The sequence below is a fragment of the Gorilla gorilla genome, chromosome 17, assembly GCF_029281585.2.
Source record: "Gorilla gorilla gorilla isolate KB3781 chromosome 17, NHGRI_mGorGor1-v2.1_pri, whole genome shotgun sequence".
Lineage (NCBI taxonomy): Eukaryota > Metazoa > Chordata > Mammalia > Primates > Hominidae > Gorilla > Gorilla gorilla.
In genome coordinates, this window is record NC_073241.2 from 47,889,630 (window position 1) to 47,908,545 (window position 18,916).

The window sequence follows — 18,916 nt, forward strand, 5'->3', positions numbered from 1 at the left end:
ATTATGCCTTCAAGCAAAACCAATACAGTTGATAGAACATTTTGCTATTTTCCCTCAAAGCACCATTAAAACCTCAACACTTATAAATTACAGAACTTTAAAGTGGTCATTTTATTCAAATCTTTAATTTATAGGAACCTGAGGCCTGGGGGAGAGGTGGCATCGTTAAGCTTTTCTTTCTGTTCCTGCAAGAATTGGGACCAGGGCCCAGGTCTCCTAAAGAAGAAAGAGTGGATTACCATGATGGAAAAGGAGAGAAGGGGAGCTTATGAGTTAGGAGGAAAAATCAGTAAAATGCTTGCCGGAGGGAGATTTGCCTCTTACCTGTGATATGCCTAGGTTTGGTGCCTTTCATGCTCCCATCAGGGATCCAATGCTTCCCACATGCTTGATTTTTCTCATGAGAAGAAAGGCAGCTCTTACAAATCACACACACTTTTATTACATGTGCTACTTCTACTAGCATTATTTACATTTTCAGAGAGGGATCCCTAGGCTACTCTAGTGATGAAATTTCAAATTTCTGGATTATTTAACGTAGGGTAGTAATTATTTTACAACAATAGTTCTTTATAGATGTGCTTCAATTAATCTTTGGTTCTGGTTACTTTGTGACACCACCCTGGGTAGCATCAAAGGGTGAAATTTCTGAAAATCTTTCTCCTTATTAAATATTTAGCTCTGGCTTGAACGTCATTTTATCTATTATAACCTTCAGGTCATAAAAAATTCCATATATTTTTAAGCTAGCATCATCTAGAAATTCTTTGCAAAATTGACATAATGTTGTTTTCCCTCTCAACATAATGGTAAAACCAGGAAATTTATGGTTTCCCATAAGGAAAACTACAAATCTGTTAAAATTAATTGGCGAAGTAAACCTACAGTTTACAAAATACTGGAGGGAACCAGATAAGAAAACACAGCTGGAGAGAAAACATTCATGCTTTCTAATAGAGAATATAAAATAAAATAAGAATGAAAGCTTTTTTTAAAATTACATATTCAGAAAATAAAAAATGATAATAATTGGTGCTAGAGTGAAGATTTGCCATTGGCTCTGATAGCATATCTTAGAAACTTACGCAATTTAGTAATATGTACCAATAGCTTTGACAATGAAGCCCTTTGATGCAATATTATGGTTTAAGAAAATCCATCCTAAGGAAAGAACTTAAAATATAGATTAAAAAACTGATGCTTAAATGCTGTTTGCAGCACAACTTATAATAGTGAAAAACTGTATAAATACCGCCAAATGGAAAAAGGATGATAAAACATGGTATATCTGTACAATAAATATTATATAATAATTAAAAACATTTGCATAGCATTTCTAATAACATGGGAAATGATTCACGTGATTGTGTTAAGGGATAATAACAGAATTTAAATTGTCAATGTCATCATTTCATAACTATATAAATGTGTTTAAAATATAGAAAGAAATGCATTTGAATATTTATTATATTTGGTTTTGAATTGTGGGATTATGGATACTATTACTTCTATTTAGTTTGATGCATTTTCTAAATTTTTTACAAAGGGCACGTGGTGTCATAATTGGTTAAAAAATCAACTGTAAAAACAGTCATAACCCTTTTTCCATGTAGAATTTAGTTTGCTTACATTTTAGTTTCTGACTTTGTAATCTCTTACATTTTTTCTCCTTTTAAATCAAAGTTATTTTCAAATACTTTTACTTTCTCACGTCTTCATCAACTACAGTCTTGTTTCTCCTTCTCTTCTTAGTCATTTACCCACTTTTTGGATGTGTTTTGTAATTACGTGTTTCTATCTTCCCTGTTATGTTCCATCTGGTTCTTTGATTAACTGTTAGTGTACATTCTATAGGTTTGGACAAATGTAGCCACCATTGGAGTACTATACAGAGCAATTCACTGCCCTGAGTATTCCTCCATTGACAATTTAGGATTCAGCTTTTTCTAGTTTGCAAAGTTAATATCCATTTATTCATCTGTTTTGTGTATCTCCCAAAAGGTTGCTGCCATTTTTTAAAGAGTTTTTTATTTTTTTATTTTTTATTTTTTTTCAGAGCAGTTTTAGGTTCACAGCAGAATTGAGTGGAAGGTTCAGAGATTTTCCATGTACCGGCTGCCCTGACACGTGCACAGTCTTTAATATGCAAGAATGTCTCTTCTGGAAGACTCCCATTTTATTGCCTGAAAACTGTCACATTAGAAGGCCTTTCCTGAGCCTCCATCTGTGAAAGTGCTATGCTATAGTAAAAACGACAACAACAACAAAAAAGCCTAATGCAGTGATGAATGCACCTGTGTAATCTATCTTCTAGCAATTAAAAAAATTCTCAATCACATTTTCTATTTTAGTTATAACTGAAAACTTTAGGTATGCATATAATTTAAACAATATATTATGATCAGTGTGTAATTCCTTTCTCAAATGTTACAGAACAGCAGAAAGCTTGTGCAGGGTGTTAAACAAACATTAAATATTAACCAGCAAGGGGTCGGGGAGACATTTCCTTTCCGGTTTAGTCATTCTGGAAGGACATTTATAGAATTATTTGAAAAGGTGCTAGATAGATTCTTTTTTAGACTGAGCTTCCTTTCTCTGTCCCCTACCCACCCTCATTTCCAGTAAAATTTTCTTTGTTATTATTTTCTCAACTCAACCTCTTTCTGGGAGGTCATGCTTTGAGGTTTGAGGAAACAAATGAGTTTTCCAATTCTGCCACTTTTCCCCTTTGTATTTTCTCTTTTATTTTTTATCTCCATAAGGAACTATCCAGTGGACCTAAGTAACCTCTGGTCAGGCACTCAGAGCTTCTGGGGAAGAAGAGAGGTTTGAGGCCTGTAGGTTTGAGAAGAGTGGCAGAGGAATGCCATCTGTGCAGCCTGTGGTGTGCAAGGTGCTGCTTAGAATGGAGCCTTCCAAAGACACTGGCCCATTCACCACATTTCAGCCCAAAGGTAGAAACTCACTCTTACAGTCACCTTTTGAAGGTCCTTCAGGGCAGGTCCCTTGGGACAGTGCAGGGTTGTGTTGGTGAAAATGATTTTTTAAAATCTTGTTTATTAACTGGAGGCTGATGAAACAATAGGACATTTTTCCAGCTTGGTTTTACTGATATGCAGGCCATTTCCCTTAGAGGGATATATAGGTTAGGGAAGAAAATCTGAATTGGATTTATTTTGCTCCACATCTGCCGGTTTACAGCTACTGCTATAAGAGGAGGCTTTGATAGACAATAGCCAGGGACAATTCCTCTACCTTCATGCCTGAGCTTCCAGCTGGTCTCATGGGGAAAGCTAGTAATAAGTTCCCAGATTGGGCTGGAGAAGAGAGCATACTTCCCTGTCACATAAAATATTAATTTAGAAGTTGATCAAGGCAGTTCAGTTGCAAACCTGCTTCTCATCGCTTGAAATGTATGTCTTAGCTGCTGCTATTTTTTTTTAAAGTCACAGAGAACTACCACGGATACTGACAAAAATTCTTTTTGTTTATGCTTAGCAGGGTTTCAGCCTTTTAAAGATCTCTTCCTTTGATCATCTATATAACCTTTATATACGTATCACCACAAAATTAAGTTAAAGAAGGAAGCAGACCACTAAAAATAACCCGAGACCATGCAGTCTTAGCAGGGAGATGAAAGCTGCCCAGGATGGGGATTACAGCAGTGCTGGAGCTCTCTTCATTATCAAAACACTTCTGGAGGTGACAGGGCCTCATTGTAAAATGTCTATTTTCCCATATTTTCCAGTCTCAAAAGCTCTCTGGTTCCACGGGAGGAGATCAGTTCTGAACAAGGGAAATGGTCTTTGGCTTTCTATCATCTATCTTTTATCCTTTTCTTTCTTGTTTCTCTATTTTTGACCTCTCGCATGTCTCTCTTCTACATAGAAACACACAGACACACACGCATGCACACACACATACATGCACACACATCCACACCCCACACATGAATAAGCCTTAGGTTTGGATTTTTGCTATTAGTGGCTTTTACTGATAATTTTTATGTTGTTGTGGTATTAATGTAGTAATATTTCTTGGCAATATGTGATATCATCTGAGAACTCGTGTAGGTATGGATCATGCTCTGTTTTTTCCAGACCTCTTTGGTTCTGTATAACCTAATGCAATCTGCCATTTCTTTATTGGGCTATTATAATTAATCATCAGACAGGACTAAAAAGGGACAGGCATGTGGAAATACAGAAAGGTTGAGAGAAGGGCTGAAGACATGGAGATTCTCTATTTCCTATAGCTAATTCCAAAAATCAGTGTTCTAATTAGCGATTTTGCCAGTTGTTTCTTGTTTAACCAATTATAAAAAAGGTGCTAAACTTGAGTCTCGATTATCAAATACAAGATGTGTGTAATATAAGATAACTTATGATATTCAAGCTGAACATTACTTGGTCATCACAACATTAATAAAAAAGGGTTATTTTACTTAAAACATTGTTGTTCTTGGTCAAGGGAGGCTAAAAAGAAATCTGATAAATAAATGTGTTGATTGGAGTCTATAATAGAGGTGGTTGAGAAAAGAAGCTCTTCTAATAATGATAAGGTGGATTCCTAAATGGTAGGAAAAGGGTATAACATAATGTAAAAATAAATTAGGTATAAATATTTATTACATGAGAGAAGAAAAATAGTATGTGAAATACAGTATAAACTTTAGAAGAGCAAGAACTTACTTAGGATCATTGTTGATTAATGTAAATAAAACCAAACACAATTTCAGAAGTCATCATTTCTTTTTGAGTGGTAGTGAAATGAAGAAGAGTTTCCAATTGGAATTAGATTTTCCTAGATTTTATGAAGAAACAGGAAGTAATGCTTTCATATAATACAAAATCCTCAAGGAAATATGTTGAATTCCCTTCAAGAAACAGCTGGATGTCTCAAAATTTGTTGAGTTTTTATAGTTTATAAATATAAAGTTTTTTAAAACTTAAAACACATTACAGAAAGCTTTTTATGTTTTCCTTCTGTCTAAAATGCTATAATGTTAGGGTTTAATTTTTATTCTTGGATTGTGCAAAGAAGCTGTTGACCTTGGTTGTCATTCTACAGAAATTTTATGTAATTTGCAAAGTAGAATAATGATTGTCATTCAAACTGTAATGTTGAAATTCTTCTACAGTATTTTCAGAGGAAAGAAACATTCAACAATTGAATGTTTTCATTCTAAACGTGACCTTCACTGAGATGGGTTTCATTCATCGTCAGTATATAGAGTCTGTTACTTGCTAGGTTTAGGTAGATTTGAAAAAAACAAAACAAAAAGAGAGTTTTAGTAATGAAGTAACAGAAAAGAGATTTTTTCATTATTAATACACAAAGCTCTTAAAATCATTTAGTGCCAAAACCACGAAGAAATGCCTACTCCATATTGAACAGGTTTGTCTAAATGAGCACAAATGAGAAAGTAATTCTTAGTTGTCATACTCTTTAATTTCATTAACTGTGAATATCTCTGGCTCCAAGTTTAGTATTTTGGATTTCTGTTGATTCTATGTTAAATTGTGTAAAGTGTATGTAAGAATGATAAAAGTTTTCATTTTATGGTGGTGAAAGCAGCCCTTGCAAAACCCAGAAAATATACTCCTACTTCTCTGTGAGTTCTCTTTCAATTAAGATTGAAAAACAGAAAAGATAAAAACCTTTTGCAAGGCTTTCACTGATTGGAGAGATGTTTGAGGACTGAGGAAGAGGATTTTAGGCAAAGTAGCTGGAACAAATATAAGCTATTCATTGAGAAATCCAGAGAGCTGTGTCCAAATCATAGTCCCTCACTATAGTCTGATCTTTCACTTTCTGAGCTGGGGATTATAATTCTGGTGTTGGAGTGGAGGTAATTTAGTGATGACATTTACAGCTCCATTGATCGCCAGAGTTTATTTGGAAGACATGACTGACTTGGCAGCTGTTCACAGTTTATTCTGGGTAGGTCCTTTAGAATAGGCTCAGTAGCAAAAAAGAATATATTTATAGTCTCTTTATGGAGAGAGTGTATCGTTAGGCTTAGCTAGGTTATACTCTGGTAGCAAAAACCCCCAAGTCTCAGCACCCTAAAATGGCTGTAAAGTTGCTACTTGGGTTGAGAGTGATGAGTGGTTTAGATGGAAAGAGTTCTAGAACAAATCAGTGGCAGCAAGACTCAAAGCAGCAAAGTGGCCATAGGTGCATTTTTCTCCTGGGGCCACTGGGATGACATTTTGCTTCACTCTGTTACTCATCAGGAACATAAGAAAGTAATCCAAAGTTTCATTGTCATTTGCTTAAAATACTTTAGGGGTCAATGGAAATATAATGGTGATGACTAGGGAAACATTTTTGACTATCATATACCTTTCCTATGTGTTCCTCAGAGTTAGTTCCAAGACAAGATGCATTACCTCTATCTTCTAGGACTTCAATTTTCTCTACTATATTATACTACTCATAGTTTACTACATAGTTTATGTTATAGTAAAACTATGTAATAGCCAAGCCTCCTGCTCTAAGTAGTAAGGTACATATCTGGTTAATAATGATCTTCAATAAGTATTGAATTGTGATAATATTTTGTGATAATATTAAATACATTTACAGAAACAGTTTTTATTTCTTCTTCTTCTGGTAGATTTTTTTCAGAGACAGGGTTTCACCATGTTGCCCAAGCTGGTCTTGAACTCCTGAGCTCAGGCAATCCACCCGCCTCGGCCTCCCAAAGTGCTAGGATTAAAGGCGTGAGCCACTGTGCCCGGCCTCAGTTGACAAATAGTTTTGTAAACAGCTCTATTAAAGTATAATTTCTTTACTATAGAATCCAATCACCGTAAACAAACCAAATTTGAATCCAGTTTTAGGACAGTCTATCACTCTCAAAACTTCCCTTGTGTCCATTTGCAATCAATCACTGCTCCCACCCCCAACCCCAGGCAACCACTGATGTACTTTTGGTTTCTCTGAACTTTTTTTTTTAAACAAAACCCTTAAATTAATGATTTAAATAAAATCATACAATATCTAGTTTTTAGGATCTCTTTCAAGGTTTATCCATACTGCAGCACATAGCAGTAGTTTGTTACTTTTTATTGTTAGTATAATTCCATTTTACCTATGTACATACCAGTTGATAGACATTCGGATTGTTTCCAGTTTTTGGCTATTATGAATACCTAGGCTATGAATATTCATGTAGAAGTCTTTAGGGACAAATGCTTTTATTTCTTTTGGCTAGAGACTTAGGATTGAAATTGTTGTGTTATATGACATATTTATGCTTTACACTTTTAAAAGAAACCACCAAACTGTTTTTTAAAGAGGCTGTACCATTTTGTATTTTCACCAGCAATGTATGAGAGTTTCAGTTTTTCAGCATCATTGCCAACACTTGATATTGCCAGTGTTTCTGATTAGAGATATTCTACTGTGTGTGTACAATGGTATATGTTCATGATTCTAATTTTTTGTGCAATAACTAATGATGATGAGTATCTTTTCATGTGTTTATTAGCTATCCACATATCTTCTTTGGTGAATGTCTATTCCAATCTTTTGCCCGTTTGTTTTTTAACTAAGTGATTTTCTTGTTATTGAATTGTAAGAGCTTTTGTTTTTCCTTATATTCTTTCAGATATATGATTTACAATTATTTTCTCCTGTCCTGTAGCTTATGTTTTCATTTTCTTAATGATGTCATTCGAAGATTGAGTTTTAAATTTTGATAAGGTCCAATTTGTTTCAAATTTTAATTCTTTCTGCCATGGATCATGTTTTTGATGTCTTATTAAAGATATTTTTGTTTACCTAAGACTGTGTTCTTTCACAAGTTTTATAACTTAGTCCTTACATTTAGGCCTACAATTTATTTTGTGTTACTTTGGTCTGTGGTGTGTGGGGGTGTGTGAGGAAAGGATATAATGTGAGGTAACAGTGCGAGTTCTTTTATTTTGTACATGAGTATCCTGCTGTTCTTTAGAAAAGTACCTTTTAAACAATATCTAGTCTTCTAATCCTTGAATATGGACTAGTTCTCCATTTTTTAAGATGATCTTAAATTTTGCTCTGTGAAAAAACTGTTTTATAGTTTTCAGAGGTTTGTCTTAATCTTCTGTTAACTTTTTTACTAAATACTTCATTTTCTGATGACATGCAAATGTAATTGCTTCCTTAATTGCATCTTCATTGCTTGTATGCAGACATTCAACTGCTTTTTGTGCATTGATATTGTATTCTGTGATCTTCCAAACTTATTATTTATAGAAGTTTTTAAAATTGTAGATTCCTTAGGGTTGTCTACCTATACAATCATGTTATTTGCAACATGATGAGAGCAGACAATGTGGCCTCGTTTCCAACCTTCTTTCACCATTAAGTACGATGTTAGCTATAAGTTTTTCATAGATTTCCTTTGTCATGTTGAAGAATTTCCTTTCTGTTCTTAGTTTATTGAGTGTTTTTATCTTGAAACGATGTTGGATTTTGTCATATGTCTTTTCTGAATTGATTGAGAGATCATGGGGCTTTTGTCCTCATATCTATTAATATTAATATGGTACATCACACTAATTAATTTTCAGATGTTAAACCAAACTTGCATTCCTGGGAGAACTCCTAGGAGAACTTGGTCAAGGTATGTGTTCTGTTTCATATATTTCTGGATTTGTTCTGCTAATATTTTATAAAGGATTTTTGTGTCTGTATTTATGAGAGACATTGGTTTGTAATTTTTATTTTAAAAAAGTCTTTCTCTACTACCAAAAGTGGTCTATAGATTTAATGCAATTTCTATGAAAATGCCAATGACATTCTTCACAGAAATAGAGAAAAACCCCTGAATTTATATAGAACCACAAAAGACCCCAAATAGCCAGAGCAATCCTGAGCAAAAAGAAACAAAGCTGGAAGCATTGCAATACCTTATTTCAAAATATACTATAAAGCTAGAGTAGTAACATATAGTATTGGCACAAATACAGACACATAGAACAATGGGACAGAATAGAGAATCCAGAAATAAATCCATGCAATTACAGCCAACTGATTTTTCATAAAGGCATCTTTGTCAAAAGGTGACTAATATGTCAATTACGCTGTACACATGAATCAAAATATCACATGTACCACAGAAATATGTACAATAAATATGTGTCAATTAAAAAATAAAAATTAAGAAAGTCTTTAGTTTTGTTATCATGGAAATACTGGCTCAATAAATAAGTTAGAAAATTTTTTCTCTTTTCCTAATTTCTGAAAGCATTTGTTTAGGGTTGGTAATATTTTTTCCTTAAATATTTGGTAGGGAATCAGTCTGGGTCAGGGCTTTTCTTTCTGGGAAATTTTAAAATTACTTATTTAATTTCTTTACTTGATATACATCTGTGTGTGTTTTCCATTTCCTTTCTTTTTTTTTTTTTTTTGAGACAGAGTTTCCTTCTTTTTGCCCAGGCTAGAGTGCAATGGCATAATCTCGGCTCACTGCAGCCTCTACCTCTCAGGTTCAAGCGATTTTCCTGCCCCAGCCTCCTGACTAGCTGGGATTACAGGTGCCCACCACCATGCCCAGCTAATTTTTTTTTTGTATTTTCAGTAGAGATGGGGTTTTGCCATATTGGCCAGGCTGGTCTTGAGCTCTTGGCCTCAGGTGATCCACCTGCCTCGGCCTCCCAAAGCATTGGGATTACAGGCGTGAGTCACTGTGCCCAGCTTCCATTTCCTTTTGATATCGTTTTGATAACCCCCATAAAAATTTGCTCATTTCATCTAAGTTGAATAGTTTGTTGGCATAAAGTTGTTCATAATAGTCCCTTAAAATACTTTTAATTTATTTAGGGTTTTAGGGATGGCCCTTTTTTTCTTTTGGTAATTTTGTCTTTTGTCTTTTCTTTCTTTTTTTTTTTTTTCAATCTAGTTAAGGTTTATCAATTTTGTTGAACTTTTCAAACAGCCAACTTTTGGTTTGATTAATTTCCTCTATTGTTTTTCTGTTTTCTATTTCATTGTTTTCCACTCCAATTTTATTTTCTTCCCTCTATTTACTTTGTGCATCACTTGTTCTTCTTTTTTTGGCTTTCTGAAGTGGAAATTTAGATTTTTTTAGATCTTTCTTCCTTTCTAATATAAACATATAAAGTAGTAAGTTTTCTTTAGATACTCTATTCAATGAATTTGGATATGTTGTACAGTATTTTCATTAATTTTATAGTTTAAAATTTAATTTTGATATCTTCTTTGACCTATTTGCTACTTAAAAGTGTGTTCTTTATTTTCCAAATATGTGAGAATTTGCTGTGTTTCCCTCTTTTGTTGATTTCTAATTTAAATAAATTGAATTCGGAATACATATTTTGTATAATTTCAGTATTTTGATTATGGACTAAGACATAGTCTATTTTTGAGAATGTTTCATGTGCATTTAAAAAGAAAGAATATTCTTCCATTTTGGGGTAAAATATTCTGTTCATTTCAGTTAGGTCGAATAGGTTGGTAGTCTTCTATATTCTTGATTTTCTGCTTAGTTGTTCTATCAGTTTTTGAAATTACTAAAACCTGTAGCTATAGTTGTTGTCTATTTCTCCATTTAGTTCTCTTATTTTTCTGCTTTATATATTTGTAGGCTCCATTGTTAGGTGCATACACATTTATAATTATTATATCTTCCTAATGTATATAGTAACCCTTTTATGATTATGAAAGATCCTTCTTTTTTCGGCTTCTTCATTTTGGACCTATTTGTGTCTTTGAATCTAAAGAATGCCTCTTATATATAGCATATAGTTAGATCTTAGTTTTCAAATCCAGTTTGTCAATCTCTGCCTTTTGATTGAAATGTTTAGTCCATTCACATTTAATGTAATTGTTGTTTGGTTACATTTATATATGTCACTTTGATATTTGTTTTCTATACGTTTCATGTCGCTTTTTGTTATTCTGTTCCTTCTCTACCATCTTCTTTGTGTTAAATAAAGAATATTTAAGGTTCCATTACACTTTGGAATTTTTATCTATATATTTTTAATTAAAAAATAATTCCCCTAAAGTTTATAATATGCATTTTTATTTTTTGTAATCTCCTTTAGGTAAACACTGGCTTATTTTAGTAAGATATATTAACTATTTACTATAGCTTATTTCCTTTCCCTTCCTTTGTTCTACTATTTTTATATATATTATGTTAATTATATTATAAACCCAACAATACATTGTTATAATTTTGACTTTAAACATTTTTATCTATTTAAAAAATCAAAATAATTAATGAAAAAATATACTTTATTTAATATTTATCCATAGATACAATTTCCGGTGCTCTTCATTCCTTCTTCTGCATTCAAGTTATCATATGGTATTTTTTTTTCAGCCTGAAACAATTCCTTTAGAATTTCTTATAAGATACATCTTTTATCAGCAAATTATTTCACTTTTGTTCTGTCTTTTTTCACGTTCTTTTTTTAAAGGATAGTTTTGTTATATATAGAATTCTTGGTTGACAGTGTTTTTTTTAATTCTTCCTTTTGGAAGATTGATTATGTCATTCCAATTCCTTTAAGCCTCTATTTTTTTCTGTTGAGAAATCAGCTCTTAATCATATTGTTGTTCTCCATTCATTATAAGTTGATTTGTTTTTCAGTAGTTTCACTAAGATATGCCTAGGCTTGGATATCTGTGTTTATTTTACCCAGAGTTCACTAGACTCTTGGATCTTTAGATATATGTGATTTTCATCTAATTTAGAAAGTTTTGGGCTATGATTTCTTACCATTTTTGTGAGATCTATTTTGACCTTTCTTCAGAATACTCTATGGTTCTGCTCATTAAAATTTTTTTTCCCTTTTTGTTCTTTGGATTGGAAAGTTTATATTGATTGATCTTTCAGCTAATTCTCTTCTGCCATCTCAAATCCACTTTTGAGCCCATATAGTAAAACTTTCATTTCAGTTATATAAATTGCAAACTATAGAATTTTTATTTCTTTTTATAGTTTTAATTCCTCTTTTGTGAATTCCCATTGATTGATTCATTATGATTATACTTTTGTTTAATTGCTTTGATGTATTTGTCTGCTAAATCCAATATCTGGATCCACTTAAAGTTAACTTCTAGTGAGTATGGTTCACACTTTCTTGTTTTTTCATGACTCATTTTCTTTTGTTAAGAACTGAATGTTTTAGGTAATATGTTATCTCACCTCTAGATTATGTTTTGTTTTTCTGAAGTTTTTCTTTTCTGTTTTTCTTTTTAGTACCTTGTATTGACTTACAATGCAAAATCTGTCTCCCTCCCATGGTATATCCAATGATACTTCCACATTTTATTACCCTGGCTTCATAGTTTTAAAATTTTAATTGCTCAGTTTTTAAATTTAAATTTAAAGTTTTACTCCAGGCTGCCTTAGAAAGTCCAAATTTGGTCTGAGCACAGTTGCTCATTCCTGTAATCCTAGTATTTTGGGAGATAGAGGTGGGAAGATTGCTTGAGCTCAGGAGTCTGAGACTAGCCTGGGAAACATAGTGAAGGCCTGTCTCTACAGAAAATACATTAAAAAATAATTAGTTGGTTTCAGTGATGTGTGCCTGTAGTCCCAGCTACTGAGGTGACTGAGATCGGAGAATTACTTGAGCCTGGGAAGTTGAGGTGACAGTGAGCCATGATTGAGCCACTATATTCCAGCCTGGGTGACAGACTGAGACCCTGTCTAGAAAAACAAAACAAACAAACAAAAACACCCAAGAAAGTACAAGTTTGGATAGCTTAGAGGTTAGTCAATTATGGAAACATAATACGTTCAAACATTCCTAGCCAGTAAGCTTCTACTATCTTTCAATTGATCTTGTTGTGGGTTTGGGAGCATATTGAAAGTTATCTAGTTCTCCAATCTCTTTTAGCTTTTAACTTCTGCCCAGATTGCTTAAGTCTTTCTAATGAATGCAGTAGTTCTCCAGTCAGCAAGGGATCTGGGAGAGTTACATAATCTTTCTATGTTTTCTCACTTTCAGGTTCTCCCAATTAAATCTCTGGCTGATCCATGCTTGCCCAATCCAGAAGTGTAACTTCAGGCTAGTAAAGCTGCAGGTTTCCCTAGTTTGTTTTCTTCCAACTTTGCCATCTTTAACTGACAAAACCATAAGTTTCCTTCCTGCTCTCCCAAGTTAACGCCACATCCCCTCTGGGAGTAAAACTGAGGCTTTTTTAGGTTAGACCCACCTGATAAAGCTATTTGTTTGCTTTTGGTAACTGACCTGAGGTGGGGGCTGACAAGTGAATGCCAGCAGCCACAGGCAAAAAAGGCCACCAACTGCTATTGTTCTTAACCAAAGTTTCAGTAGTTTTTCAAGAAAAAACTTCTCAATTTGTCATCTGGCTTGATAGATTTTAAGAGCCCTGACATGATTGTATTTGTTCAGTTTGTGTGTGTGTGTATATTTTTCTGCATATATATTTATTTATATATATATTTTTTGTGTATATAATTATCTATATTTTGTGTATATATCTATATATACAGAAAATATGTATATATTGTATATATATCTATATGTATATATTGTGTATATATCTCTATATATGCACAATATTGTGTATATCTCTCTATATGTATATATTGTGTATATATCCACAATATTGTGTATATATCTGTATATACACAAAATATTTTGTGTACATATCTGTATATACATAAAATATGTATATATTGTATATATCTATATGTATATATTGTGTATATATCTATATACACAAAATATATAATACAATGTGTAATAAATAAATATACACAAAAGTGAATATTAAAAAGTATATATATATTTTTTGTGTGTGGGAAGGATTAATCAGCTTCCCACCACTATAGCTGTAAGTCCCTAATTGCCTGTTTTAAAGATAGCAATATGCTTTAATGAAAAGCTTTTTTTAAAGCTTTAAACGAAATTTTATTTTTATTTTTTACAGTTAGGAATACATTGTCTTTGGGGAATAATTCTATAACTATCACTGTGTTGGACTTTTGACAACATGAAATCTATTTCATCCAAAGGCTATAATGGTGCTCTTATCCTTAAATTTAAGAATGATAAAAATCAACAAGTTTAGAAAATATTTTTAAAGAAACACAGAGACTGGAACCCCCTGGCATATATGATGTAGACAGAGGTGGCAAATTCTCTGTTGATTATTTCCATTCATCTTTTTTTTTTGAGACGGAGTCTCGCTCTGTCTCCCAGGCTGGAGTGCAGTGGTGCGATCTGGGCTCACTGCAAACTCTGCCTCCTGGGTTCATGCCGTTCTCCTGCCTCAGCCTCCCGAGTAGCTGGGACTACAGGCGCCTGCCACCACTCCCGGCTATTTTTTTGTATTTTTAGTAGAGATGGGGTTTCACCGTGTTATCCAGGATGGTCTCTATCTCCTGACCTCGTGATCCGCCCTCCTCGGCCCCACAAAGTGCTGGGATTACAGGCGTGAGCCACCGTGCCTGGCCTCCATTCATCTTTTAAAAGAACTTAATCCAAATCCAGCTTAGAAATCTTAAGTTTGAATGAGCAGGAAATAAAAGGGGGTGTAAGAAGCTGCTAAGGAAGAAGTGACAGTAATTTCCATGTCTCCTAACTCAATAAAAAATACCAATTGTATGCATACACATTAAATTTAAATCTAGTTGTTAGTGGGTGAAAATATGAATGTTTTCTAAAACTAGGCTACATGCTTTATGGGTCAACGTTATGAAAGGAAAACACTTGTGAAAATAAGCCATACAGTAAAAAATCTATCTAGTCATTTAGAAATGGGTAAATATGTATCTTGTTCACTCAACTATAGAAACATGGTATAATGAATATAATTAGTAATAAGAATAAAATTGTCCTTAAATGTCTTTATGTGTGTGTTTAAAACCAGATAATATAGAGTTAAATAATGAGGCAATTGTCACACACACACACACACATTCATTGTGGCAGATGGAATTTTTCTTTTTATCCTCAATAGATTAATAAAAACATCATAATTTGAGTAACTTTTGTAGAGGCTTAATTGAGAACTTGATGGTATCCAATGAGTAGCCCAATAATTATTTATTTTTCTGAACCTAAATATCACTTACTATCTCATATTATTATATGTCCAATTTTTAAGTAAGAAACATATTAGCTCTAGTAATCTGGGCAGTGATTTTTTACTTTTAGAAATGCATCTAATTTTCAATTGGATTGATGGGAAAATATTTTACATTATTTCCAAATATTTACTATAGAAATTTTGTCTTCTCAAGAACTTATTGCTCTTTAGGTTTGGGATAATCTTTTTTATATGGTCTTATCAATTCAACTATTGGATCCTGCATCAATATTCTCTGTTCATTGGAAGGTTTTCAAGTATATTTGTCGAATAATTGATGAATATACCACTGTATTTATTAGAAGAAACTATACAAAATTGCCAATATTTGGCCATTTTTGACCTATAAAAATGTTAAGTTTGTAATGTTTAATGTAGAACATGTTAATGATGAGCAGGCAGCATTCCTACTTGGGTCTCTCAGGTTTTCCTTCATTCAGACGCTACAATGTCATTCCTTACCCTTGTTTGTTTCTCATTTTCCTTTTCTCTCAAATTCTTATCTTTCACATGTAGCTTACCTTAGACCTGCTAAAATTACCCTTTTTTCCCCTAGGTATACATAGCTATAAATGAAATGATTCATTTACAATCTCACAATAGAAAAATCAAACCTTTACTTGAACATAATATGAATGTCTTAAGATTAATATATTCTGTGTATATTTGTAAAGCATCTTCTCTACTGAATTTCTTATTATGTATATAATGTGTATTTAAACCTGTGCTATCTATCTTACATTTTACATTCCTTGGAAGACCTTCTTCTGTTGACTCAGTCTGCACAGTGACTACTACAATCAGTCAAGATCTTTGAGTGTCTACTAAATATCCAGGAATATACCAGGGCAATATGTGTAGAGTTGACAGAGCTGCTTAGTGGAAGTAGAGAAGCGGTACCGTGCAGTCCTGCCTCAGCCTCTGGAGTTTAAAATTTGTATGATCTAATTGAGATAGAGTATGTAATGACATGAGAATATACACCCATAAAAAGTTGTTTTGGATGAGAAACATTTTTTGGAAATTTCTCAGGGAATGACTATTATAAGAATGTGGGTTTCTGGGAAGTTACAGAAAAGAAGTTAGCATTTCTATTATGAAAAAGTCAGATTTCAAGGAAAAGGAAGCTTCTATTGTCCAGTAAACTCACTGGCCACCATCTGGCTCTGTTCATTAAAAGAGTAATCCAAGCAGGGCAACCTGCTGGTTACAGCAAAGGTTGAAGCCCAGTGGGTTTCAGGGGCTTAGCAGGAGGTAAGCAGTCACAATTCATGTTCCCAGACACCTGAGGTCAAAGAGGGATATGCTCTGTCAATATCCTCTGCAAGATGCCTGCTGCTGTGGGGTCAGAGTAATGCTCTTGGAAGTTTGTGGTTTTCTTATAGACAATCAAAATTTAAAACAAGGCTATGAAGGGACAACTTTGGCTGTGAGAGACAGAAGATCAATGTGAAGCTTGATTTGATTGGAAGAATTTATGGTGTTCTCATTTTTACCATCTTAAAATTTTTGTGAGGGAATTTCACTTAATTTCTTGCTAGAAGAAATAATACATATGATAATGTCTATAAATATATGTGTGGTATACTGAAAGCCATGAAATTTTGAGTTGGATGATGCATTTGAATTATAGTTTCATTTCTTGGTAACTCTGCACTTTAGGTGTCAGTAAATGTTTCTGAAGCTTAGTTTTCTCACACCTTTGAAAGGTCTTATTTACTTCACTGAGTTGAGTGAGATCCTATGGGTTATTTATGTAAAAGACTGTGTAAGCAATGAGAGATATGTATGTTAGTCATCTTTAATACAGTCTAGAGAATTTACCAGGGGTTTGTAGAAAGTAGAATCAATGATCTGTTACTGTGCTCAAAAGTAGATGGCAATATTTTTCAGTTATACTGTTATAATTCTTGGTGGTATGAGGATGAAGATGTAGTTATTGTAGATCTGCTTAATTAGTTCATACTTTGACACTTCCCACTTTCCCTACCAACATCCACTGGAAAATTATAGTGATAGGATAAAACATCTTCTTATTGGTAATTGGAGCAGCACACAACATTAATTTAGTTTGGTTCAAATGAACATTTTTGAGTTTCTAATTTAGTGTCACAAGTTACATCAAGAGTGAGTCAGTATTTTGAATGGAGACATTGTACATACAAAAGTCCATTATGAAAATTCAAATAATGCAATGGTGGGAGGAATAGCAAAATAACCTGTGATCTGTAGATAATTAACACTTTATGCAAAAGAAATAAGGTTCAGGATGATATCATCCTTATAACTTAGACAAATTTTTACCATTTTATATAGTGTTTATTAACCTAAACCCTAATTTTTTTGAACTCATTAAAATAGAATAAAATGATGATATTCTAATATGATCATTTTCATTTTGAAAGAATAATACATAACAGCTTAATATAATTTTATCTTAACAGTTATCAGAGAAACATGGATCAATGGCAGCCACATCTAAAAGAGATTTTACTAATTAGAAAGAAAGAGAAAGTTTCATTTAAGTTTCTTCAATCCAAAGGTCTAATTCATAAACATTCTGTTACTTTTCTCATATATTCTCTCTAAGTGAGTAATAAAATTTTATAAGTTCAGCAAGCCTTAGAGCAATAATAATTAAAAATCTGAAGGTGTTAGGAAAACAACCAAAATCAAATTTAGTATGATATTGACTGAACATGATAAAACACATTTTTGTCAACAAACTCAATGGAATAGCATAAAAGAAGTTCAGCTTAAAATTTCCTTATCTGTGAATTTTACTTCTGCTAGCCCTACTTCCCTTCTCTATTTCTCTTTCCGGCAAAAACACCTGGAATATTACCCATACCTGTTTCTCTCTTCATCTTCCATTTTTTTCTTCATCCACTGCAGTCTGGTTACCGGTCCTACTACACTAACTTTTACAGAATCAATATTTGCTGAGCACTGTGCTAAGCAAGTTATGTACATTATCATTCATTCCTTACAGCAGTCTAGGGGTAGATGTTAGAAATTCCATGTTTCTTATACTGAAATTACTCCAGAAATGGTCACTTTGTTAGTTAGGACCGCTTAATAACTAATGAGGCAAGCAAACTCAAACTGTCTTAAGTCAGTTTGAGTGCAGGATTTATGTTGGTTTCTGACAGGTCAGGAACCTCCCTTTCTCTCTCTTGAGGCAGCTGTTTGCGTGTTGTCTTCATTATCAAGCAGGAACTCTCCACTCAGTAGCAAATACAATATTAGATCTAAACTTACATTTTACCAATTACCAATCAGTGAAAAGGGAGTGCCTAGATTCTAGAAACGGGTTCAGATCTGACTTTTATTGGTCAGTTGTGTATTATGTGCTATCGATGAAAACACAGGAGACCTTTGTGACACGGGGCTAAGCAAAGTTTATTAAATAAGACAGCAAAACATGATCCACACAATAAAAGTTGGTGAATTGGAACTTTTGTTTTTCATTCTAGTTTACATCCATGCAGCATGATACTGATGAAAATTCATGCTTTGTTGTGACTTCCTCCTTTGACCCTACAATTTCAATTTAAGAACAGTTTTTTTTTTTTTTTTGGTGGGGCGGGGGGTGCCAGCGGCTACCAGATGCTGGGAAGACATTAAGCAGAACAGAGTTATGTTCCATTTTCACCAACACTTGGTAAAGTCAGTTTTTAAATTTTAGACATTCTTATAGGTGTGTAGTGGTTTTCCATTGTGGTCTTAATTTCCCTTTTCCTAATGATTAATGATATTAAGCATATTTTCATGTGCTTATTTGACATCCATGTATCTTCTTTGGTAAAGGTCCATTCAGAGCTTT

The 18,916-nt window shown here is 33.3% G+C and overlaps 1 long non-coding RNA gene across 1 annotated transcript; it reads right to left on the reverse strand.

Annotated features, from left to right (window-relative positions):
- Window positions 1–102: 102 nt before the first annotated feature.
- LOC129528356 (uncharacterized) lies at window positions 103–18,377 on the reverse strand. Its single transcript, XR_008673616.2, has 3 exons — window positions 17,942–18,377; window positions 325–397; window positions 103–216 (listed from the first exon to the last, which is right to left on the reverse strand). It is a non-coding gene; the product is annotated as an uncharacterized lncRNA (long non-coding RNA).
- Window positions 18,378–18,916: the final 539 nt, after the last annotated feature.